Source organism: Bos javanicus, chromosome 27 (assembly GCF_032452875.1).
Source record: "Bos javanicus breed banteng chromosome 27, ARS-OSU_banteng_1.0, whole genome shotgun sequence".
In the NCBI taxonomy this organism is placed as follows: domain Eukaryota; kingdom Metazoa; phylum Chordata; class Mammalia; order Artiodactyla; family Bovidae; genus Bos; species Bos javanicus.
This window is the reverse complement of record NC_083894.1, coordinates 42,696,671-42,721,551: the sequence shown is the minus strand read 5'-3', so window position 1 is coordinate 42,721,551 and position 24,881 is coordinate 42,696,671. Positions and strand designations below refer to the sequence as shown.

General features: G+C 45.1%; 1 long non-coding RNA gene across 1 annotated transcript; it reads right to left on the bottom strand.

The window, feature by feature from the left end:
- Positions 1-879: 879 nt before the first annotated feature.
- On the bottom strand, positions 880-20,219 carry LOC133240102 (uncharacterized). Its single transcript, XR_009734111.1, has 3 exons — positions 20,049-20,219; positions 15,185-15,311; positions 880-4,109 (listed from the first exon to the last, which is right to left on the bottom strand). It is a non-coding gene; the product is annotated as an uncharacterized LOC133240102 (long non-coding RNA).
- Between the last annotated feature and the right edge of the window lie 4,662 nt (positions 20,220-24,881).

Genomic DNA, 24,881 nt, shown 5'->3' with positions numbered 1-24,881 from the left:
GGTCATGAGGGTGGGACTCTTTACAGAAGAGAACTCCCTTCTTCGGTCTGCCATGTGAGGACATAGCAAAAAGACATGTCTATGGGCTAGGAGGAGGGCTCTTCACCAGACACCAGATCTACAGGCACCTTGATCTTTGGCGTCTCAGCATCTGGCACTGTGAGAAAAAAATGTTTGTTGTTTATAAGCCACTGGGTCTGTTGCATTCTGTTACAGCCCCCTGATGGGCCAAGAGAATATGCTTATGGTAAAAACTCAACAGTGCCTGTTGGTATTGAAATACTTGATCTACGAATGTTAAAATAGCATTAATAATCTAATGCTGTTTTCAGATACATGCATCCAAAAATGTTTATTCCTTCAAACCTTTTTTGATAAAGTTTTCTTATTAAAGCTGTTATATGTAAAAGAAATATGCTATCAAAACGGTGAGACTTTATCTAAATAAGTTACCATCATCAGGTAAAAATGAATTTTGGATCTCAAAAAGCAAGATGATAGAGAAGATGAAGGCATAGCTCTCCACAATTGTGATTTTCAATTCATAAAATATAATGTGTAAAACCACACTGCTGCTGCTGCTAAGTCGCTTTCAGTCATGTCTGACTCTGCGAGACCCCATAGACGGCAGCCCACCAGGCTACCCCGTCCCTGGGATTCTCCAGGCAAGAACACTGGAGTGGGTTGCCATTTCCTTCTCCAACGCATGAAAGTGAAAAGTGAAGGTGAAGTCGCTCAGTCCTGTCCGACTCTTAGCGACCCCATGGACTACAGCCCACCAGGCCCTCCGTCCATGAAATTTTCCAGGCAAGAGTACTGGAGTGGGTGCCATTGCCTTCTGCACTAGCACACACAAAGTTTATTGTTATAAGAACTGGTGGTTGGAAGCACCCATTTGAAGAGTTTGCATCTGGAAAACTTGGAGCTAGAGACAAAACTTAAATTCATAAGAGACTGCCAAACAAGATAAGCAGGCCTAAGTGGCCAAAAATGCATAAACTTCAAATTTGTGAGAGAAGAACAGAAACGCTGTGTCATCTTGTAAGTATCCCAAGGTTCATAAAAGTAGTTCAAAAGCCCTGATCATCTCTGATAGATAGACACAGATATTTACATTAAAACACGCAACACTGCCATCATGATGAACAAAATTACCAATAGGTGACAAACATCTATGATTGAAACTTTTTTGGCCAATTTCTGTTTCAGTCCGTTCCCTTGGAGCCTCCAGTGCAGCCTGACACGTGGTAGACTTTAGAGAAACGCTCACTCCCTTCTATTCATCAGTATGGCAGCAGTACCAGCAAAGAAGAGAATGCTAATGCACATTTCTGAGTCCCAAATCCAAGCGCAAACCATCACCAAATAGGGACTATTGGTAAAAGCCCAGTCACGGGAAATCAAACACGAATGTTGCTATAAAGTGCTTTGGGGTTGTTCACGGGAGAAACGAATACCAAAGAGACAGAGACTGAGGGAGCCAGTCAGCATCGAACTGGATAACGGCTCAATAGTCGGGTCCTCCCCAAAGAGTAAGGTCCGGGAGATCCAGAGCACTGCCTGGAACAAGCAGGCAAAGCGGAAGGGCTCAGAAACTGAACCTGCAGGAGATCCAAAGTAGCTCTTAATACCTTCTTTTTACTCAGCCAGAGACGAGCCCTTATGTGGTCAGAGAAGACTGGCCCCAGTCCCGTCTCTGACCTCTAGCGCAGGTGGAGCCCTGCGATGGAAAACAAAGACACAGGGACAGCGCTTCTCCAGGAAAATATGTCCTCAGGAAGCTCACGTCCTTTCACACAGATTTTGTGTTCATCAGATTTTGATTACTCATTTCTCCCAAAGATCTTTCTAAGAATGAAGTATGCACTGAGCCGTAAACACAAACATTCTGATTTTGGTGGTCTCAGTATCCAAAACTGTACCTTCCACCATGCATTAAGCCAGTGGGAACCCACATTTAAAGGCATAAGACAGCTACAGATTTGTAAATGTAAGCTGCTCTCAGAAGGAATATGACCTTGGGAGGCATCCTTCTTTGGCCAAAGACAAGTCCGCGAGAGGGACTGGCTGGTTGGCTGGAGGCAGCCAACCCTCCAGGCAACTAGGAGAGTGAACACTGCAGTCCCGCAATGGGGGCCGTACTGCCTACGGCTCCTAAACACGCAGATTAACTAGTGAGAGGCCGGTCTAAGGTGGAGATGGCACCTAAACACCTGTTCTGGTTTTGGTCTAGTCGCTAAGTTGTGTCGACTCTTGCAGTCCCGTGACTGTAGCCTGCCAGGCTCCTCTGTCTCTGGGGTTTCCCAGGCAAGAACACTGGAATGGGTTGCCACTTCTGTTGCTGTTACAGTAACAAGACCCACCATCCCCTCCTCAATTCAAGATCCCTCTGAAGGCTCCTCCCAGCTGGAGTTCACACAGGATTAACCAAGGCCTTTGTGTGTTGACCGTGTTGCAATTCAACTACTCGCCCTGCACAAGCCTGTCTCCTTCACTCCTTCAATAGACATGGATTCTAAGAGCTCGCCCCGATAAATGGACTGCGTGCAAAAAAAGAAAATAAAGGTGTAAGACACTATGCCTTGAGTGTCCTTCCCTGATGTTCATCCCAGGCTCAGCCAGAAGCAGTTTGCCACCCTCACATCCTGATAAATGTATTCTCAGCTCGGATGCTACCATCAAACTTTCCGAAGCCATTAATCAAATTTCTTTTCATGTGGCTAGACGCAATGCTGCTTCAGGAGTTGCTGAGCTGCTCCATCTCAGAAGCCTGTGAGTGGCTGTTGAACGTCTTGGTGCCCTTGCCCACCCCTGCCCGTCACCGGGGTGGAGAGCTGCCTGTTGTTAGGCAGCGGGGCAGGGGCTCTAACCCAGCCGGCAGCTGCGCCATCTTTATTGGAGAAAGCCCCTTGCCAGCGTTTTCTGAGCGATGGCAGAAAGAAGATGCTGGGAATTTGGCTCAGTGTTTCTCTTGGCCAGAATGATTTTATTTGGAAAGATTTGGTCTCGATGTAGAGAAGGTCTCTGCCTTCTTAAAGCATAAACAGTGACCTTATCCCAGAGACTCCATGCCACCAGGTTAGACCTTGTTGAAGAACCGCCAGGGTGTGCCCCATCTTCAGACTCACCCCTTGGACGACTTGGACTCTGTTTACCTGGTGAGTCCCAGTTCCAGAAAAGTCAGCCGCATGATAACTACAAAAGCCAGTCTGCCAAGGGGAGAGTTATATATTTGTTTTGGGTGGTGATGGGGAAAATTTTTAGTCAAAATATATGATTTGTGACCAAAATTATTCATATGCTCTCAGGTTTGACTGCCTCGGCATGAGCAAATAATCAAGAATACAAAAACATAGCCCAAGCTTTCAGGACCAGATCTTATTTGGGAACAGAGTGTTAAACCAATTACCAATCAAGGTTCTTGTTCTCCTTAATCAATAGAAACTGACTGGAGGCCAGACAAGAAGCTCAGACAAGGCTTTGCGGGGCGGAGGGGGGGCCCTGCTGCAGCAGAAAGAGTGAGAACAAATAACCGTCTCCCCTGCTCACTCCCCAAGGAGAGGCGAGCTGCTTCCCTGTGAGGATGGGGGTAGGGGTGTCCAGGGGTGAGCTGGAGGGTGTCTTAGATGGTCCGCCTGCCCCTTTGGGGGTGCTGAGTGCAGGGGGCATGCGCAGTGCCCTGCTTTTGTTCCTGACTCTTCAGAAGTGGCAGTTGGGCTTTTTTGTCTTTTTGTACCTTTTGTCCATAATTTGCTCCAACTGCACATGCACTCGGTTACTTTTAGCCCCTTAGAGTATCTGTGTATTTTGTTGCTCAAGGAGACATTTGTCCAGACACAGGAACTGAGCAAAGGGGCCCAGCCGGTCTCCCCACCGCACCAAACGTCCCAGCACGCAAAAGCAGTCCACACGCACAGGGCGCCTCTTGTTGGCACACGCCCACGACCTGGGAACCGGGCAGGTCCTTGTAAGCCGCAGTGCCCCTCCTTGAATCCTTGAGACACTGAGGGAGTCACACATCCCTCTGAACTTCAGAATTCCTGGAGGTGAGGAGATCAATTCAGCTTCGTTCCTGGGTGCCTGGTATATAGCGGTCATTCTTTCATGTGCTGGGGACACGAAGCGAGAAAGAAAAAGGAAAGGGCACTTCAGCCTTTAGGAAGCTGAGATTTTTCTACTCCTCGAGTCTGGCTAGAGGCGTAGACAAGATAACAAAACATGTAATGTTATCAGCACTTAGGAAGTACTTAACGTCAGGTCGTCCAGCTGGCCCCTCCCCTCAATTTGTTTCACAAATAAGTGCTACAGAGAGGAAGAGAAAATGGAGCGTGTCATTTCTGAACTATGTCTAGAAATCAAAAAACAAACCTGACCTAGGTAATATTTTTTTTCAAATTTCATATTCTGACGTAGCAGTGACTTGTAAAATCAGTTCAGTTGGTCAAGTCCAGTGTTTTCCTAAGTTGAAAAGTGAAATGGATGGACAAGCTGGTGGTCCAGGGGTTAAGACCTGGCCTTCCAACACAGAGGCTGCGGGTTCAACACCTGGTCGGGGACTCGTCCCACATGCCCCACGGCCAAAAACCCAAAACAAAAAGCAGAAGCAGTATGGCAACAAACTCAATAGAGACTTTCTTTCTTTTCTTTAAAATAGAAAGCTGCTCTGTAAAACATTTTGAAAGACATTCCCTATAGTCCTATAGATTCTATTTACTTCCCAGAATTTACTTCCCAAAAGTAGAATAGATGGAAAGGGGTGTCTCCTTCTCAACGCATTTTCCAAAATCGGTACCTTCTCAGTAATTTCTAGATTAATACATTTACATGATGGTGTTAAAAACTATAGTGAAAACAGAGAAAGACAAATACCATGTGACATCAGGTATATGTGGGATCTACCATAAAAATGATACAAATGAACTTATTTACAAGACAGGAACAGACTCACAGATACAGAAAACAAGCCTACGGTTACCAAAGGGGAAGTCGGGGCGGGATAAACCAGGAGTTTGGATTACCACACACACACTATTGTGTATAAGATGGATAACCAACAAGGACCTGCTGTATAGTACAGGGAGCTCTACTCAATATTTTATTATAACCTATAAGGGAAAAGAATCTGAAAAAGCATATATATATACACACACACATACACACACACACCCATATATATACACATATCCATATGTAACTGAATCACTTTACTATATACCTACAACTAATACATTGCAAACCAATTCTACTTCAATTAAAAAAATAAAAATAAAGAATGAAAAACTGTCACAAAAAAATTAAATTGAGATATGAAAGCAAGACTGCATGGCAGGAAAAGAAAGTAGACGAACGCCATCTTCCTCCCCTCCAAGCAAGGGGACAGGTCTTGCCCCAGAGGTGCAGCTGTGCCCCAGCCCCAGAGGTACCTCCTCGGATTCTAGAACCCTGATACGTCTCTAACCCAGCCTGGAATCATCCAGCCCAGGTGCAACCTGAGGGCTCTCACCTGCGCCCGAACTGTTTCCATAGGCCTTACTCTCTCAGCACCCGTTCACCCTGTAGATCGTCCACCGCTGGGAACTGACTTTTTTCACTTTAGTCCTGAACAACTAGTAGGGGTTTTGCTGCAAATATCAGTTGCCCTTTTCACTTAGTGTGATAAGTCTAGGTCTATCCATGTGGCTGTAATTGGGAACATTTCATTCTTTGTTACGGATGAGTGATATTTCATCGTGTGTGTGTGTGTGTGTGTGTCTATATATATACATATATCTTCATGCATTCAAGGCAATGAACTATATTTGTTATCTTGTAATAACCTATAATAAAAAAGAATCTGAAAAACATATGTATATATAAAGCTATCATTGTGCTGTACCCTTGAAACTAACATAATACTATAAATTAACTGTACTTCATATTTTGAAAATATGTATATCAATTGCCTTTAGAAAGCAGATGTTCTTAATCATTTTTATGTCTTCTTAGAATGACATTTTTAAATGCATAAAGTAAAAGGCATAGGGATTAAAAAGAAAGCAAAATATATTGAAATACAGTTGCTGAAAATTTTTTTAATATTTGTGATATAAAAATACAAAGAGTCCTTATTAATAAATTAAAACTGAACCTACTAGTGGTTCTACTACTGCTGTAATTTCAAAGTGATCATGAGATTAATATGCAGATGACACCACCCTTATGGCAGAAAGTGAAGAAGAACTAAAAGCCTCTTGATGAAAGTGAAAGAGGAGAGTGAAAACATTGGCTTAAAGCTCAACATTCAGAAAATGAAGATCATGGCATCCGGTCCCATCACTTCATGGCAAATAGATGGGGAAACAGTGGAAGCAGTGGCTGACTTTATTTTTCTGGGCTCCAATATCACAGCAGATTGATTGCGGCCATGAAATTAAAAGACGCTTACTCCTTGGAAGGAAAGTTATGACCAACCTAGACAGCATATTAAAAAGTCAAGATACTACTTTGCCAACAAAGGCCCATCTAGTCAAAGCTATGATTTTTCCAGTAGTCACATATGGATGTGAGAGTTGGACTATAAAGAAAGCTGAGCGCCGAAGAATTGATGCTTTTGAACTGTGGTGTTGGTGAAGACTCTTAAGAACCCCTTGGACTGCAAGGAGATCCACCCAGTCCATCCTAAAGGAAATCAGTCCTGGGTATTCATTGGAAGGACTGATGAAGCTGAAACTCCAATATTTTGCCCACCTCATGCGAAGAGCTGACCCATTTGAAAAGACCCTGATGTTGGGAAACATTGAAGGCAGGAGGAGAAGGGGATGACAGAGGGTGAGATGGTTGGATGGCATCACCAACTCAATGGACATGAGTTTGGGTAAACTCTGGGAGTTGGTGATGGACAGGGAGGCCTGATGTGCTGTGGTTCATGGGGTCGCAAAGAGTCGGACACGACTGAGCGGCTGAACTGAACTGAATGAGATTAAATAACATGTTGAGATATCTACAACATCAGCAATGTCATGAACACAAATATGGCTTCTATTAGTGACAAAGGGAAGTTAGCAACGCCAGGGTGTGTTGCCTACACTCATAACTGGAGGAAATTCTATATTTCTGTTAGAGTTAGTGAAGATGAAAGTGGAATTGTTTCCACATCCAAGACCACAGACTCTGAATTCTACCTACACAAAAGGTCCAGAGACTGCAGGGGAAGAGTCCCTAATGAGAGACAGGAGGCAGCTCTAGGTTGTCTTAAAATCTCCCTACAAGGTAACAAAGAAAGCAAGCTCTGACAGAACCCTGCCATTTTAATTAGCAGGCTGTCCCAAGATACTTATGTACCCTGTCTTTAAACTGGATGAAATTCTGGTTCTCTGCCTTTATGGAGGTCTGACAGTACCTTATAGTAACGTCTTTCCCAAGCCAGTATGCCAAAATTCAAACACCCGGACTCCTGTAATTCTCAGACAAAGTTAGGCAACCAGCAACTTTCCAATTACTGGCTGGAAAGGACAGCTTAGGAACCACACTCTGGGCACTGTTGAGGGCTGCTGAACAACTGTGATCATGCAGCACGTGTCACCCAGTGCAGAGGGCCTCCCTGGGGGCCCAGTGGCAAAGAATCTGCTTGCTAGTGCCGGAGACACGGGCTCCATCTGGGAAGACCCCACGGGCTGCGGAGAAGCTAAGCCCTTGTGCCACAGCTACTGAGCCTGCGCTGTAGAGCCCATGAGCTGCGCCTGCGCTGTAGAGCCCATGAGCTGCGCCTGCGCTGTAGAGCCCATGAGCTGCAACCACCGAGCCCGTGTGGCACAGGTGCTGAGGAGCACCAAGAAAGCCTGTGCTCTGCGACAGAGAGCCGTCGCCATGAGACATCCCTGCACCGCAACGGGAGAGCAGCCCCTGCTCGCCACGACTAACGTAGAGCCCGCTCAGCAAGGAAGTCCCAGCACAGCCAAAAATAAAATACATACTAAACTTTAAAAACAATTAAAATTAACCCGAGGCAGAGAGCCTGTTGCCATCCCGAAGGTTACAGACTGCAGGCTCTCTCATTCTTATCTTATCTTATTCCAAGATGCAATGCTCACATATTCAACGTCACATATAGCACAATCACCCAAGGAGAAAGGAGGCTGACTAAAAACCACGAGCGTAAGCACACCAAACATGTCCAACCTGAATTTCAGCCTCGCCCTGTTCGTGTAAGAGTCAGGGCTGTCTTCTAGACAATTCCTCTATCTAGACCACTAATTTCACCAAAAAAAAAAACTCTATTTCTAGCCCCTCAGGTACTCATTAACAAACCCTGTGGTATCGATCAGAAATCAAGTCAACTGCTCAAAGTAGCTATCTCTGGAAGGTAGCCCCTTGATTAAATGCTGGCCACTCAATTCTGGAGGGTGTCATTCAGCAACTTCCTCTGGTGTCTGGATTAAAATGAACACAAATGCAGACTTATCACACAGATTATACTGGAAAATGTTTCTAAAGAATTACAGGTCACATACCTAATTATCACTCCTTTGGTAAGAACAACCTGTTAGGTTATTAAGCCACAACACTATTTTGGAAACAAGGATGTTCTCTTGTGTCTATCATCGAAAGGATTTGGTTCCCTTTGTCTTTGAGTTGGGGCGCTGCAGTTACCCTCCATTAAATGCTGTTTTGCAAGCTTTGGGAAATGCCCAAATTTACAGTTTCAGGAGAGACGTCCCGTCATCCCCTTAGTGAAGCCTGGAGGGATCCAGTTCAACAAGCCTGTCTGGAGTGACTGAAAAGGATCGGGGATCAGCCCAAGGAAGAATCACGAGGCAAACAGAGCCACAGAAGGTGGGGACCTGGTTGCTCTCTGAAAGTGACAAGTTGGAATTGAGTGCGAGAGAAGATGTTATTACAGCACAATTGAAGAAGCAGAGAAACAGCAAGTGGGACTGGAAAGGAAGACTTGGGGGCTAGAGAGAAGGGCAGATAATAAGCTTCCTCCTCGAATGTCAAAGCAATCTCACGAGCCCAGACAGCAATGCCACGTACACTAGGCTGCGCCTGGTGAGACACAGACTGTAAAAACCACCCAGGTTAGGATCGCTTAAGGAAATGAGGAGGTGAAGCCCTCACAGGAGTCCAAAGTCAGCCCAAACAGAACGCTGTGTGAAAACTGCCAAGAGAAAATGGCAACTATAGAAAGACAGAGGCAACTTAACTCACTCTGATCTGAAAAATAATTTTAAATAAAGAATGATGCTTCTAATAGCAGGTATACTGAATCACAAACAAAGCAAAGCCCATTAGAATGCCAAGGACGCAACAAATGGTCCCGATTATGGTAGAAAATACCTTTTAAAAAAATTCTGGGACTAAGCTAGACTACATTTCCTTCACAAGACTTGTGCCAGTTCTGACCCATCCATTGTGGATGAAAATGATAAAGCTCGTCCAGATATGGCCACGCAAAGCACTCACGCCTCTCTCCACACTGGCTCTGGGTTCTTGAAGAAGAGCATAGACTAAAAGCAGGGGAAAACATGAGTACCAATGAACAGTGGGATTATAAGCGATCTTTTTTCCACTTTTTTTCAACTTTCTATAACTTTTCAACTTTTCTGCTCAAAATCTGTATGATAACCAAACATCATAAAATATTTCAGGGGCTTCCCTGTTGGCTCCATGGTAAAGAATTTTCCTGCCCAATGCAAGAGACACAGGTTCTATCCCTGACCCAGGAGGATCCCACGTGCCAGAGCAACTAAGCCCAGGAAAGTTCAACCACTGAGCCTGTGCTCTAGAGCCTGGGAGCCACAACTGCTGAGCCCACGCGTTGCAGATGCTGCAGCCTGCGTGTCCCAGAGCCCGTTCTCTGCAACAAGAGAAGCTGCCACATGAGAAGCCCGTTCACCGCAACCAGAGAGTAGCCCCTCTCTCTGCGACCAGAGGGAGTCCACGCGCCGCAGGGAAGACCCAGAGCAGCCAAGAATAAGCGAAAACGACTTTCAAAATGCCAGTTTACGATGGAGAAATATACATGTATTTATATATAATTTATATATAAATTCCTTTTTAAAGTGAGTCATCCCTACTTCCTTTGGTGACTCTGGATGGCATGGATTTTGCCATTTTGGTAGGTTTACTTGGGCTTCCCAGTTGATGCAAGTGGTAAAAACCCCACCTGCCAATGCAGGAGAGGTAAGAGATGTGAGGTCTATCCCAGGGTTGGGCAGATCCCCTGGAGAAGGGAACGGCAACCCACTTCAGTATTCTGGGCTGGAGAATCCCATGGAAAGAGAAGCCTGGCGGGCTACAGTCCACGGGGTTGTAAAGACACGACTGAAGTGACTTAACACGCACACAGGGAGACACTTGTTCACTAGTACACCCCTAACACCCAGGACAGGGCCAAGAACATTGTCAGCTTCGAAAACACATAGTTTGCAAAAACAAATTGTTTCTGGTATCCTTAACATTCTGCCTAGTATCTAATGCGCCTCTTAAAATGTGACAATCTCAACTAAATAAAATGCTTAAGACAAAGCCAAAATACTTCCCATATTCTCTTCATGGTGCAAAGTTTCCTGAGACTATTATGTCCATTACTAGGACTCTATTTATACAAACATGGCCTGAGATTGCACTTGATACTTTCTGGTTTTGTTTTTATAAAGGAAACACTGTTGGCTCATATTGATCTTGTAATCAACTCAAACCCTCAAGTCTTTTTCACATAATTTGCTGTCAGACCTGATTACCCTCCTTCTGCACTTGTACAATTGATTTTTTTGCCCCCAAATGCTAGACTTTAAATAATCCTTGTTAAGTTTTACCTTATTTGTTTTGGTCTATTATTGGAGTCCCCTGAGATGCTCTTGAATGCCTGATTCTGCAATCTTGGATATTACCCATCTCTCCACACGTGTCTTTGATAATGTTACCAACTTCTAAGTCTCCAGAAAGTGAAAGTGTAGTTGCTCAGTCGAGCTCGACTCTTTGTGACCCCATGGACTATAGCCTGTCAGGCTCCTCTGTCCATGGGATTCTCCAGGCAAGAGTACTGGAGTGGGCTGCCATTTCCTTCCACAGGGGCTCTTCCCCATCCAGGGATCGAACCCTGGTGTCCCACATTGCAGGCAGACTCTTTCCATCTGAGCCACCAGGGAAGTCCTCAGTCTCCAGAGTTGAGGATAAAGCTATTAAGTGGATAAGAACAACAGAAAGATTTCATTGAGCACCATTAGCAAACTCATCCAGGCAGCAATGCTCTTGGGACAGGTATCACTGGATGTTAGATTTTAAAGAACTCATCACAGTCATCCAGTATACATTAGTATATTGTTGTACTATACTAATAGTACATTATATTAATGTATTACTTATATAATAAAATGCATATTAATACAAATGAAAAAAGATTAAATAGTCCCATATGAAAACTCTGTCAGTATCCTGGAGTAATTTCCTTGAACGTATGACAATTTCTTTTTAAATACCAAGGTGCCTTCTTACTGCTCATCATCTGTCCCAGACATCAGTCCTCTCTTAACTGCTGCTGCTGCTGCTAAGTCACCGTGTCCAACTTTGTGCGACCCCATAGACGGCAGCCCACCAGGCTCCTAACTGCAGTTGACAGTTATTCTTGAGAGGGAAGCCGGAAGAGCACACAGAGTCAAGCCGTCCTGCCCCTTCTGCTTTCTGGTGACATTGTACCATGTGTCCTGGCAGCTGTCCCCTTCCTCCTTTGTCTGGTGGCTACACAGCTGACCCTTGTCCTCTGCATTTTGTAAGGGCCAGCTGTCATCACTGGAGTGCGGCAGGCCATGATGGATCCTGCGAACGCATACATGGTGGAAAAGAGAGGGAACCGGTTCTGTGGCAGGAGACTTGGTCCAGCCAGAGGGCTGGCCCTTGAAGAGGAGTAACCAGTAATCCAGTATTGAATGTCCAAAGAGTATTGATTGGAGCTGGTGTCAGTACTCAAGAGTTTCTAGGCCTGGAGGTTTTGCTTAGTGGGTGCATGCTCAAATCCAGATGAAGCATCATCTTCACCCTCGATGATGGAAATAGGTGACCCAGATGGGCGGTGTGTGGGGATGTTAAGGGGGCAAGGGTTCAGGGAGGAAACCTCAAATGATGGTGCTATCAGGCTAAGTAGAGGTGTGGTCTTAGTCCCAGAGTCGCTCTTGGCCCTTGAGAAAAGGTGATGAGATCATGGTTCGGCATGATCCTTTTCAGCAGACCCCTAATATGCATATGGAATTTAGGAGATATATCTGGTCCTCCAAAAGAAGATAGTCCCCTAAGGCGAGAACGAGGACATGGTCCAAGAGAAAGTAGAAATGTCACGTTCAAAAGCAAAGACCTGGACCTCTCATGAGGACCCGATCTGTACCAGAGCCGGCAGCTGAAACAGCACCAGGACTGAAGCACATTAGCTAATTGGGCATCTCTGAAAAGCTGAAGGGAGGCCATGGGTCCTTGCCGCCATGTTCTGTCTCTCCACTTGCACACACTCTGAGCTGACACTCTCACAGCCTCTCACACCCTCTTTCCGTGTCCAGCACACTCATGCTCCCGACCAGCTCTCCTGCGTAACCCAGTCATTTCCTTTGCTGCTTCCTCTGCCCTCTGGAAAAGGAGGAATCAGAAAAGTCAAGACTGTGTGTGAAACCTGGTTGCAGAAAAAAGATTCCCGGAGCTATCTGAATAATTAGCATCTCATTTTATTCCTGTCTCTTATAGCTTTTCCACTTTTGAAATCTCTTCTAAGGAGAGCTTACTAAATCCTCCTTTCTCATGCCATTATTCCAAGAGTGGAGAGCCTCACGAGATGGGTCCTAGCAAACTGGGAAAAGATATGCATTAATATAAAAATAAAATTTACGATATAAAATCAAGTTTGGACCGACCATCTTGACTTGCTTGGGACTTGAAGGGACTTTTACGATGTGGTTCTGGCGCCCAGACTGGGAAAGTCCCAGGCAAACCAAGCTGATCACCCTAAAACTGTAAGCAAACATTGCACCCGCCCGGAAAACCACCAAAATTTTCGTCTAAGTTTCTACTTCCTGGATTCCAAATAGAATTGTATTCCTTTATAATTTTTCCTTCAAACCACTGCTGCACACAGCACGCTGGTCTGACTAAGTCTGACCTCCTTCTTAACCTCTGTGAGATGTTGATAATTAGAACAGATCCACCCTTCAAATTTTCACCCAATCCATCCACTTCTCTTGATCTCTACAAGCTCCATCCTGGTTGAAGGCCTGGTCACTAAACACAAGCCCGGATGAAGACACTCACCTTCTTCCCAAGGGTTCTCAGGCTGAAGGAGAAGTTGTTTTTCATTTTTTCTTTTCTTCCATTTTGTGTTGAATTTCCAATCCATTATGAACCCACACTTTTGTAATGCTCAGTAAAAACAGATTACTAGGAAAATGGTCATGCACCTGAGTCTTGAAACAACGTCGGATTTTCTCTGAGTTCCTACATGCTTCCTGTCCATTTCTATATCGACTTTGTCGTTCATAGGGAACAGTCAGACTTGCTGCCAAAGACCACACTTCAAGAAATGACATTCTAACAGACATCGCTTCCACGTTTTTCTCCTTTCTTCCTACCAAAAGAATCTAACACGATCTTTCAAAATATAAATTAGATTGTGTCAGCCCACAGCTCACAAAACCACAGGAAGAGGGGGAGGGTTGTGAACAGACTTTCAAGACAGATCTCTCGGATTTAAATCTCTGCACACCACTTCATAGAGTTAGTGGCCCTGGGCAAGCCACCTCATTTCTACGTGTCCCATTTTCCTCATCTAAAAACTGCATCTGCTTCATAGGGTTGCTGCAAGGATTAAATGTGTTCATTTTTGTAAAATGCTTAGAACGACGTCTAAGGCATGGTAAGTACGTATGCTACTTTTACTGTTATTACGCATCATTAGCGTGGCCTACAGCATCCTGCCTTCATAAACGTCATGCGTCATTGTCATCGTTGTTTTCGTTATTTACATGGCCTATGAGTCCCTCCCTATCTCTCTAGCCTCATCTGAATAACTAAGGCATCAAGCCAGCCTCTTAACACAAGATAAAAGAACAATACATTCAGGATTTCATGCAGATCATCTGTGGAGGGCTAGATCATTTCTCATGGCATTTCTCAGGGACGGGGGAGCCTGGTGGGCTGCCGTCTATGGGGTCGCACAGAGTTGGACACAACCGAAGCAACTTAGCAGCAGACCATTTTTCATCTAATAGCCACCCCTTTCTCTCCACTTACGGGAGAACTGTATACGCACCCCCTTAACTTTGCAAGGGACCATGAGACTTGCTTTGGCCAATGTGGTGTTAACAAGCATGATCTTCGCAGAGACTGGTGCGGTTGGGCTATGCTCTTGAGCTTCTACTGTCAGTATGAAATGAACAAGTTCTGGGCAGCCCACTGGCTGGCTCAGACGTGAATGGAGAAGGTTGAGAGCCACCTGGGTCAGACGTGAATGGAGCCTGCAGCCTGGGGCCAAGGCCACGCCAGCCAGTCTGAGCTCAGCAGGACTGCCCTGGCCATGAAAGAGTGCCATTGAAAATGTCTTGTTTTTTGTTACACAGCTAAAGCTAACTGCTCACACTGTCTCACCTCTTTTCTTTTTCCTTTACTCTAAAATCTGTTTCTTGGGATTTTGTCCCATTTCATTGCCAGGAAACCCCACTCCTATATGCTGTAATGCATCTGGAGAAGTAGCACATTTGAAAAACAGCTCCTAGTCCATCCCATGATCTCAGAGTTTGGGCAAGCTCTTGAGGTTTTACTTTGGGCACTCAAAACCTCCAGTTTTTAATAAATGTCTTTTTAAAATGTTTATACAATACATACGTATATAATACTTTATATACAGATAGAGATATAGCATTTTCTTGACAGATGCTACATAAAATAAATCCAGAAGTACAGAAGTTGTCTCTTCGTTCCCCACCATCTTAGAATAAGCTCAGGTTTATACATAGAAGCTGAATGCAAACTGAGTGAAGAGTACAAGGAACAGAAGTGCGGTGGTCTCCATGCCAGGGAACAGGCGAGCACAAAAGAAAAACTGAAGTTGTCATCAGTTCTGTTCCTTTCCTCCTAGATAATATAAAGCAGAAGCTAAGAACTCTACAGCTCTTAGATCAAGTTTAAAATTCATCTTAACACATGCCAGTGATATTCTAAAGGCACCCACCAATTTGTAATCAGGTTAATGATTGGCGTAGTACTCAAACATTTCCTTTATAGCTTTCTCTTAGAAGCTGTAAATAAATACTGACTCCGATGGTTTCCCAAAGCCATGGCACACTTCAGTCTTTTTCCTGCAAAGACAGAGGGAAATGATTACAGTAACGGCTCCTGAGGGCCCTGGGGAATGCAGACGTGGGCCTGGATCACTGCAGAGCTTCCTTCATTAGCCAGCTCCCAGTTCCTGTGAGTGCTCCTGGATGTCAGCTTGCTTCTGCTACAGATTATGCTCCTCCAAAAGCACTCCCTTCAGATGTTACTCCCACATGTCAAATGCATGACCATTTGAGAAAATATTTTGAAATTTGAACTGAAAAGGGAGCTGATGGGTCAATAGGGACCTTGTTCAGTTCAGTTGCTCAGTCGTGTCCGACTCTGCGACCCCATGAATCGCAGCACGCCAGGCCTCCCTGTCCATCACCAACTCCCAGAGTTCATTCAGACTCACGTCCATCGAGTCCGTGATGCCATCCAGCCATCTCATCCTCTGTCGTCCCCTTCTCCTCCTGGCCCCAATCCCTCCCAGCATCAGAGTCTTTTCCAATGAGTCAACTCTTCGCATGAGGTGGCCAAAGTACTGGAGTTTCAGCTTTAGCATCATTCCCTCCAAAGAAATCCCAGGGCTGATCTCCTTCAGAAAGGACGGGTTGGATCTCCTTGCAGTCCAAGGGACTCTCAAGAGTCTTCTCCAACACCACAGTTCAAAAGCATCAATTCTTCAGCACTCAGCTTTCTTCACAGTCCAACTCTCATTCTTCAAACAGGAAGTAGCCTGATACATTGTCCCTTGTTTATTACCTTGTGAAAATCATGGCATCTTAGCATGAACTTGCCTTTTGAATGTGTCCGGGATGTGGTGGGGCGGTGAAGGGAAAGCTGGGCTGTTAATCAGTTCAGTTCAGTTCAGTCGCTCAGTTGTGTGCGACTCTTTGCAACCCCATGAACCACAGCACACCAGGCCTCCCTGTCCATCAACAACTCCCGGAGTCCACCCAAACCCATGTCCATCGAGTTGGTGATGCCATCCAACCATCTCATCCTCTGTCGTCCCCTTCTCCTCCTGCCCTCAATGTTTCCCAGAACGAGGGTCTTTTCAAATGAGTCAGCTCTTCGCATGAGGTGGCCAAAGTATTGGAGTTTCAGCTTCAACATCAGTCCTTCCAATGAACACCCAGGATTGATCTCCTTTAGGATGGACTGGTTGGATCTACTTGAAGTCCAAGGGACTCTCAAGAGTCTTCACCAACACCACAGTTCAAAAGCATCAATTCTTCGGCGCTCAGCTTTCTTTATAGTCCAACTCTCACAACGATACGTGACCACTGGAAAAACCATAGCCTTGACTAGATGGACCTTTGTTGACAAAGTAATATCTCTGATTTTTAATATGCTGTCTAGGTTGGTCATAACTTTCCTTCCAAGGAGTAAGCGTCTTTTAATTTCATGGCTGCAGTCACCATCTGCAATGATTTGGGAGCCCAAAAAAATAAAGTCTGACACTATTTCCACTGTTTCCCCATCTATTTCCCATGAAATGATGGGACTGGATGCCATGATCTTCGTTTTCTGAATGTTGAACTTTAAGCCAACTTTTTCACTCTCCTCTTTCACTTTCATCAATAGGCTCTTTAGTGTTTCTTCACTTTCTCCCATAAGGGTGGTGTCATCTGCATATCTTAAGTTATTGATATTTCTCCCAGCAATCTTGATTCCAGCTGTGCTTCCTCCAGCCCAGCATTTCTCATGATGTACTCTTGTTAAAGTTAATATCCCTCCCTTTATAATTCGTTGACTGATGTGAGAAGAGTCTTGCAATGGTTTTTTAATGTCAGTTTGAACAGTTTTTCTCAGTTTGGCTTTTGGCCATGCTAAAAAGTTCATGGGATTTATGTTTTCTTAGCAAAATACATAGAAGTTCCTACTTGTAGGTCGGCACAGGGCTAGTGGGTGACAGCTATATTGCAACTTACCCAACCATCTACAGCTAAAAGCCAGAACTCAATTCACCTGCCCTGAGAAAGAGCAGGTGAGTTCTGCCCCTCCAGTCTACATGAAGCATCGGGGGAGGGGACTCCTGCTGCTGCTGCTAAGTCGCTTCAGTCGTGTCTGACTCTGTGCGACCCCATAGACGGCAGCCCACCAGGCTCCCCCGTCCCTGGGATTCTCCAGGCAAGAACACTGGAGTGGCTTGCCATTTCCTTCTCCAATGCGTGAAAGTGAAAAGTCAAAGTGAAGTCACTCAGTCGTGTCCGACTCTTAGCGACCCCATGGACTGCAGCCCACCAGGCTCCTCCGTCCATGGGATTTTCCAGGCAAAAGTACTGGAGTGGGGTGCCATTGCCTTCTCCGGGGGTCAGGGGGAGCAGGCTCCAAATGCTCCGTGGTGAATGGAAGTTGCGTCCGGAAGCAGCTGGCGACACCACGTGAAAGGTTGCCAACAAAAGTGTCCTGAGGGTGAAACCCCACCGCTCTTCTCGTCCGGCAGACAATCTGATTGGCTCTGCGGACCCGCTCCGGCGGCAAGCACTGTCTTTACGTTTCTGTTCGTTTGTTTGTTTGGAGAGGATAAAACAAATTCTTTAGGCCAGCAAACATAGAACATATTTAGCATTAAAGCTAGTGGAATTGACTATTATCCTAAGATTAAAGCCAGGCAATGATATAAAGTAAATTGCAAAGGTTCTCTTTTCTCAATTACCTTTTTTTTTTTTTAACTGAAGTATCGGCTATTCACACTGTGTTAGTTTCAGGAGCACAACATAGTGATTTGCTATTTCTAAACGTTCCAAGCGATCACCGCAGTAAGTCTAGTTACCGTCTGTCACCATGCAAAGCTATTACGGTTTTACTGACGCCATTCCCCACGACGTACGTCTCACCCGACGGTTCATCCACTTTTGAACTGCGAGCGCGTTGCTGTTAGTCCCCACCCCCCACCTGTTTCAGTCATCCTCCACCGCCCCCTCTGCCCTTCTACCGCAAGCTGTTTCTTCTCTGTAGCTACTCGTCTGTCTGTTTTGTTACATTTGTTCATTTGCTTGTTTTTTATATTCCAATATAAGTGAAATCATATGGTATTTGGCTTTCTCTGATTCATTTCACTTAGCATAACACCCTCTAGGTCCATCCACGTTGTCTCAAATGGCAAGACTTCCTTCTTTTCTGCGGCTTAGTAACACTCCATTGTGTGTGTATGTACCACGCCTCCTTTATCTAATCGCCCACTTGATGGAAAGCTTCCATGTTGGCTATTCCATTGACTATTGTCATATGATGCAGTGAACATCAGAGTACTTGCAAGTATTCAAACAGTGCCTTTGTTTTCTTCCAATAATAGCTAGAAGTGAAACTGATGGGTCACATGTGGTTCTCTTTTTAATTTTTTGATGAAACTCCACATTGTTTTCCACAGGAGCTTCACCAATTTACAATTCCACCAACATTATCTCCACATTCTCATCAACACTTATTTGCTGTCTTTTTAACGACAGCCATTCTGACAGATATATATTCTTTCCTCTTTTATCGTAGATGAATCGACCACATAATTGACGGTTTATTTCTGGGCTCTCTGTCCCATTGATCTGTGTGCCTGTTTTTGTGCCAGCATCAGACTCTTTTGATGATAATAGCTTTGCAGTATAGTTTGAAATCAGGGGACATGATACCTCCAGCTTTATCCTCCCCTCTCAAAACTGCTCTGGCTATCTGGGGTCCTTGTGTTTCCATACAAATTTTAGAATTATTTTTTTTTTCTTGTTCTGTAAAAGTACCATTGCTATTTTGATAGGGGTTGCATTGAATCTGTAGATGGCTTTAGGCAGTATGGTCCCTTTTTCTCCCAAACTCAGAGCATGTTCATGATCATTACCTTAAACTCTTTTTTTGGGTAGACTGCTTATCTCCACTTCACTTAATTCTTCTCCAGGAGTTTTAACTTGTTCCTTCACTTGGGAAATATTCCTGAGTCACCTAATTTTCCTAGTTCTGTTTTTGTCTCTATCAGATGGTTCGGCTACCTTTCCTGCTCTTGGGAAGTGGTCTTCTTTAGGAAACATGCTGAGGGGCCCAAAGCGCACTCCTCTCGTCACCAGAAGCCTGTGCTCTCGGGTGGCCCACATGCTCGCAGGGGGCCTGCCCGTCGTGGTGGCGTCTACTGTGGCCCAGTCTGCTGCAGAACCTTCCTCTTGCAGAAGACACCTGGCCTTTTGTGGGTGGGGCAGGGTCCCAGGGAGCTGGCTGCAGGAGACGGGGGGCCCAGGGCTGGGGTTGGCTTGCTGGTGGATTGGGGCTGGGTCCTGGGCCTCTGGCGGGAAAGCCCTCATGGTAACAGGCTGGGAGGGGAACTCCAAATGACACTTGCTACACCAGCGTCCTTGTGGTTGGACAAGCTCCCAAGATTGGCTGCCATGAGCGTCTACGTCCCCAAGGGGAGACCCAGTCACCTCCTGCCTCCCTGGTAAGCTCTCCAAGATCAGCAGGCGGGTCTGACCCACGGATCCTTTCAATTCAGGCCTTCCACTGGGACTCAGAATTTGTGAGATTTTATTTTACAGAAGACCTTCAGCAAATGGAGTATCTGTTCCTACAGCCCTCCAGCACTCCTGTGTGCAAGCTCCACTGGCCATCGGAGCCAGAGGTTCTGGGGGCTTGTCTTCCCAGGGCAGGAACCCCCAGGCCACAAAGCCCTGTGTGGGGCTGGGACCTCTCACTCTTGGAGGAGACTCTCCGCAGCTGTCAGGGTCCTCCCGTCTGTGTGTCCCTACTCAGAGGCGTGAGTCTCAGCTGCACCACAGCTCCACGCCTCTCACCTGTCTGGTGTGACTCCTTCCTCATATCTCTAGGTGTGGAAGATCTTTCTGGCAAGTCTTCCAGTTTTTCTCACCAATAGTTTCTCTGTAAATGGTTGTCATTTTGGTGCCTGTGAGAGGCAAGGCCTTCATACCCTGTCATCTTGGCCACACTGCTCCCCCTTGAGCTTGGATGCCTGGATTAATTGACAAAGAAGAACGTGAGCACAACAGTTTACAAAATCTCTGCATCAAACTCTTCCATAAAACATTGAAAATCATACATCATCTATCATGCATCCTCTAAACATAATTTAGAGACGAACAAGGAAATTATGGGAGACATGTAGCTAGTAATGCAATTTACATATTTTCAAGGACAAATTCTGTCAGTAACAAAAGGTTTACAGTGGAAGTCCCCTCTTCACAAATAAAACACATAAGATTGTAATAGCTGATTTACTGGGAGTTTGGGACTGACATGTACACACTGCTGTATTTAAAATTGATAACCAACAAGGACCAACTGGACAGCAAAGAGAACTCAGTTCAACATCCTGAAATAACACAAATGGAAAAAGAATTTGTAAAAGAATAGATACATGTATATAACTGAACCACTTTGCTGTATACCTGAAGCTAACACAGCATTATAAATCAACTACAGCCTAATATAAAATAAAAAATTGGGGGTTTCCCTGGGGGTCCAGTGGTTACGACTCTGTGCTTCCACTGCAGGGCACAGAGGTTCGATTCTTGGTTGGGGACCTAAGCTCCCACATGCCACAGGAGGTGGGCAAAAAAGTAAAATTAAATAAAACTAAAAATAAAAAAAAAGTTAAAGACACATGACTTTCTGATGTGTAGTATAAAATAATGAATCAAAATGAAAGCTGCAAAGACTGCTTATAACAAAGGCTGCTGAAAAGCAGAAGAAGGAGGAGGAGGAGACAAGAGAAGTTAAAGGCGGAGGAGGAAGGAGAGGAAAGGAAAGGGAAGGAGCAGGACCAGCCTCACCCTCACCCTTAGGAAAAGAGTCCGTATACATGGCACAGCGACTGCATTGACTGACAGTCCTGAAACGAACGTTGAGCAGAAAGATGAAAGGAAAGCTGTCAGCGACTCGCACGCTGAGCTGGGTTTTGAGCGATCTGAGTCACAGCCTCATTTCCACCCTTGACTGAGTGATGGGCTTTGGGGCGATCAAGAGGCACTTGCACTCAGTGGAGGCTGCTGTTCACTAAACACTTAGCCCGGATCACTGCCATGAACTGCAGTCTTCAAAATACTTGCTGCCCCTCCCTGCAGGCAAGCCCTTCCCTGGAGAGAAGTCACACCTTCGGCTCCTCTGATGAGACTTCCAAGGAGAAGCTTTAAGAGCCAGTATTTTTTCACCACGATCTCTTTATCCCTCTGTCAACCAGCAATGTCTCAAACAGAGGCTTCTCTGTGGGCCCGGCCCTGGAGCGAAGATCTTCACCAAAGGGAGCCAAGTCTGACCCAGCCTGGACCTGCAGCATGAGCAAGAAGGAAGGTAGCTGAAATCTGGGGGCGATTTGTTACCGTAGTATAACAACCAGAGCTGACTGATAAAATCAGACTGACCTAATTTAAGATTTAACTGAAATATAGAAGTTATGTTTCCCATGCTTATTCCCAGCTGAGTAAGACAGTATTCTTTCCCCCTTCCAGGACCGCCTGTGATAATAAATTTGTGGTTTTCAGTTCTTCAGCTACATATTAAAACATTTAGAATAAATAATCTCTCAGGTTCCTTCCAACTCAAGTGTTCTATGTTCTTCTGACTCCTTTCATAGACTTTCTTGAGTCTCGAGTGAGCTTTGTAAAGGCTTCTTCAGTGACATTCACCTCTGTGCTCGTGCGCTTAGTCGCTCGGGCGTCTCTGACTCTGTGTGACCCCATGGACTGTAGCCCGCCAGGCTCCTCTGTCCATGGGATTCTCCAGGCAAGAATGCAGGAGTGGGATCCCCCTCCAGGGGATCTTCCCAACCCAGGGATAGAACCCAGGTCTCCCACAGTGTGGGAGGATTCTTTACCGACTGAGCCACTAGGGAAAAGTAGTTATCTTAGACACATTCACTTAAGTGAGACCCTAAAATATTTGCTTGTTACAAAAATTCCACAACTATTACTGCAGAGATCTAGAGCATATTGATTTGTACTCCTTGATACTTTCCTTTGTAAATTTGTTATTCAGGTTTTTATATATTTGCATACCATCTTTTTGATTAAATTGCAAGCATTTTTGTAAGAAAAAAAGGGTTTTTTTTTTTTCTGTTACCTTGCTCCTTGTCATGCCTTATTATGTTTTAATAGTTGCTAAAGAACTTGCTTGTTAACCAATAAATATTTTTCTTAAATTCAGAATGATGGAAACCAGATTCAACAATAGGATAAAGCATTCATTGTAAAGATTTTAAAGACGGCAACAAATTTTCTGATGCTCCTCGGATCTAGAGACAAGAGTCTAACTTCCCTCCCATTGAATCTGGGCTAGCTTGAGAGGCTCGCCTGTAACCAAAATAATACAGCAAAAGTGATACTCTGTAACAAGTCAGAGAAAGTCATGCAGCGTCCATTTTGCTCACTGGAACGCTTACTCGCGGAGCCCCAAAGTGTAAGAAGAGCAAGTACTCTAGGCCACTACTCCACGCGGAAGCCCCAGCCACATGCAGAGGCTACACGGCACACACATCAGGAGAGACCGAGGAGAGCTCGGTTTTCAGGCCATCATAGCCTGTGAGCCGGATCTGTGATGGGAGAAACCTCCAGATAATTTCAGCGCCCAGCTATTAATGTCACCCCCAGCTGTCCGAGTCTTCCTAACAAGCGCACCAAGCTTCACGAAGTAGAGACAAATCCTTGCTCTGCCCTTTGTAAATCTCTGAAACGCCCATGAGAATCCATAAGATGGTAAAATGGCTGTTCTTTATGCTACTAAAATTTGGGGTGGTTTCTTACACAGCAATAGATAACTGGAACTTCCATAGGGTGTCTGCAAAAGTCAGCCAGACAAGTGTCACACAAAGAAGTGTGTGCAGCCACGCGCTTTCCTGCTTTGTCTATTTTCATTAGAGTGTAGCAACCCACTGGGGTAAACAGCTCTTCAGTAAGAGCAATCTGGAAGACAGGAGTGTTAAAGCATCAGGCAGAGATACAATCGAATTATTATCAAGCAATTGCAACATAAAAAGCGTAGGCGCCGGCAGCATCTGAGGGCCCATTCCTCTACCGTGCAGTTGCAACACCACAAAGGCAGCAGTCAGGGATGTCATCACAAAGACAAGTGGAATCAATACGGACTCCAAAATGCATTACAGCCCACTTTAAAATAAATATGTAAAATCTGCTTTAAATTGATTCTAGCTCAGCGGGGAGCAAACTGCTGTAACAGTTTTTACACACAAAGCCCAGGGAAGAGAACCAGGAGGAAGCACCCAGCGCGCCCGGCTTGGGGTAGAGACGGGCGATCCACTGAAACTCACTGGTGACAAGGCATCCTTTACGCAAGACAGGCTTCCTCTTACGGATGTCGGAAGCTCTGCTCTGGGAGAGAAAAGCCAACACGTTTAAACAAGAACAGTTAGATACGACTATATATGACATCATAGAAAAAGCAAGAGAGTTCCAGAAAAACATCTATTTCTGCTTTATTGACTATGCCAAAGCCTTTGACTGTGTGAATCACAATAAACTGTGGAAAATTCTTCAAGAGATGGGAATACCAGACCACCTGATCTGCCTCTTGAGAAATTTGTATGCAGATCAGGAAGCAACAGTTAGAACTGGACATGGAACAACAGACTGGTTCCAAATAGGAAAAGGAGTTCGTCAAGGCTGTATATTGTCACCCTGTTTATTTAACTTATATGCAGAGTACATCATGAGAAACGCTGGACTGGAAGAAACACAAACTGGAATCAAGATTGCCGGGAGAAATATCAATAACCTCAGACATGCAGATGACACCACCCTTATGGCAGAAAGTGAAGAGGAACTCAAAAGCCTCTTGATGAAAGTGAAAGTGGAGAGTGAAAAAGTTGGCTTAAAGCTCAACATTCAGAAAACGAAGATCATGGCATCCGGTCCCACCACTTCATGGGAAATAGGTGGGGAAACAGTGGAAACAGTGTCAGACTTTATATATCTGGGCTCCAAAATCACTACAGATGGTGACTGAAGCCATGAAATTAAAAGACACTTACTCCTTGGAAGGAAAGTTATGACCAACCTAGATAGCATATTCAAAAGCAGAGACATTACTTTGACAACAAAGGTTTGTCTAGTCAAGGCTATGGTTTTTCCTGTGGTCATGTATGGATGTAAGGGTTGGACTGTGAAGAAGGCTGAGCACCGAAGAATTGATGCTTTTGAACTGTGGTGTTGGAGAAGACTCTTGAGAGTCCCTTGGACTGCAAGGAGATCCAACCAGTCCATTCTGAAGGAGATCAGCCCTGGGATTTCTTTGGAAGGAATGATGCTAAAGCTGAAACTCCAGTACTTTGGCCACCTCATGCGAAGAGTTGACTCATTGGAAAAGACTCTGATGCTGGGAGGGATTGGGGGCAGGAGGAGAAGCGGATGACAGAGGATGAGATGTCTGGATGGCATCACAGACTCAATGGATGTGAGTCTGAGTGAACTCCGGGAGTTGGTGATGGACAGGGAGGCCTGGCGTGCTGGGATTCATGGGGTCGCAAAGAGTCGGACACGACTGAGCGACTGATCTGATCTGATCTGATATATGACATATATGACTTATATGTGTATATATGTTTTAAAAAGCCAGTGCTTTTTCATGTCAGTTCAGTTGCCTAACAAGTCTGCCCGAGG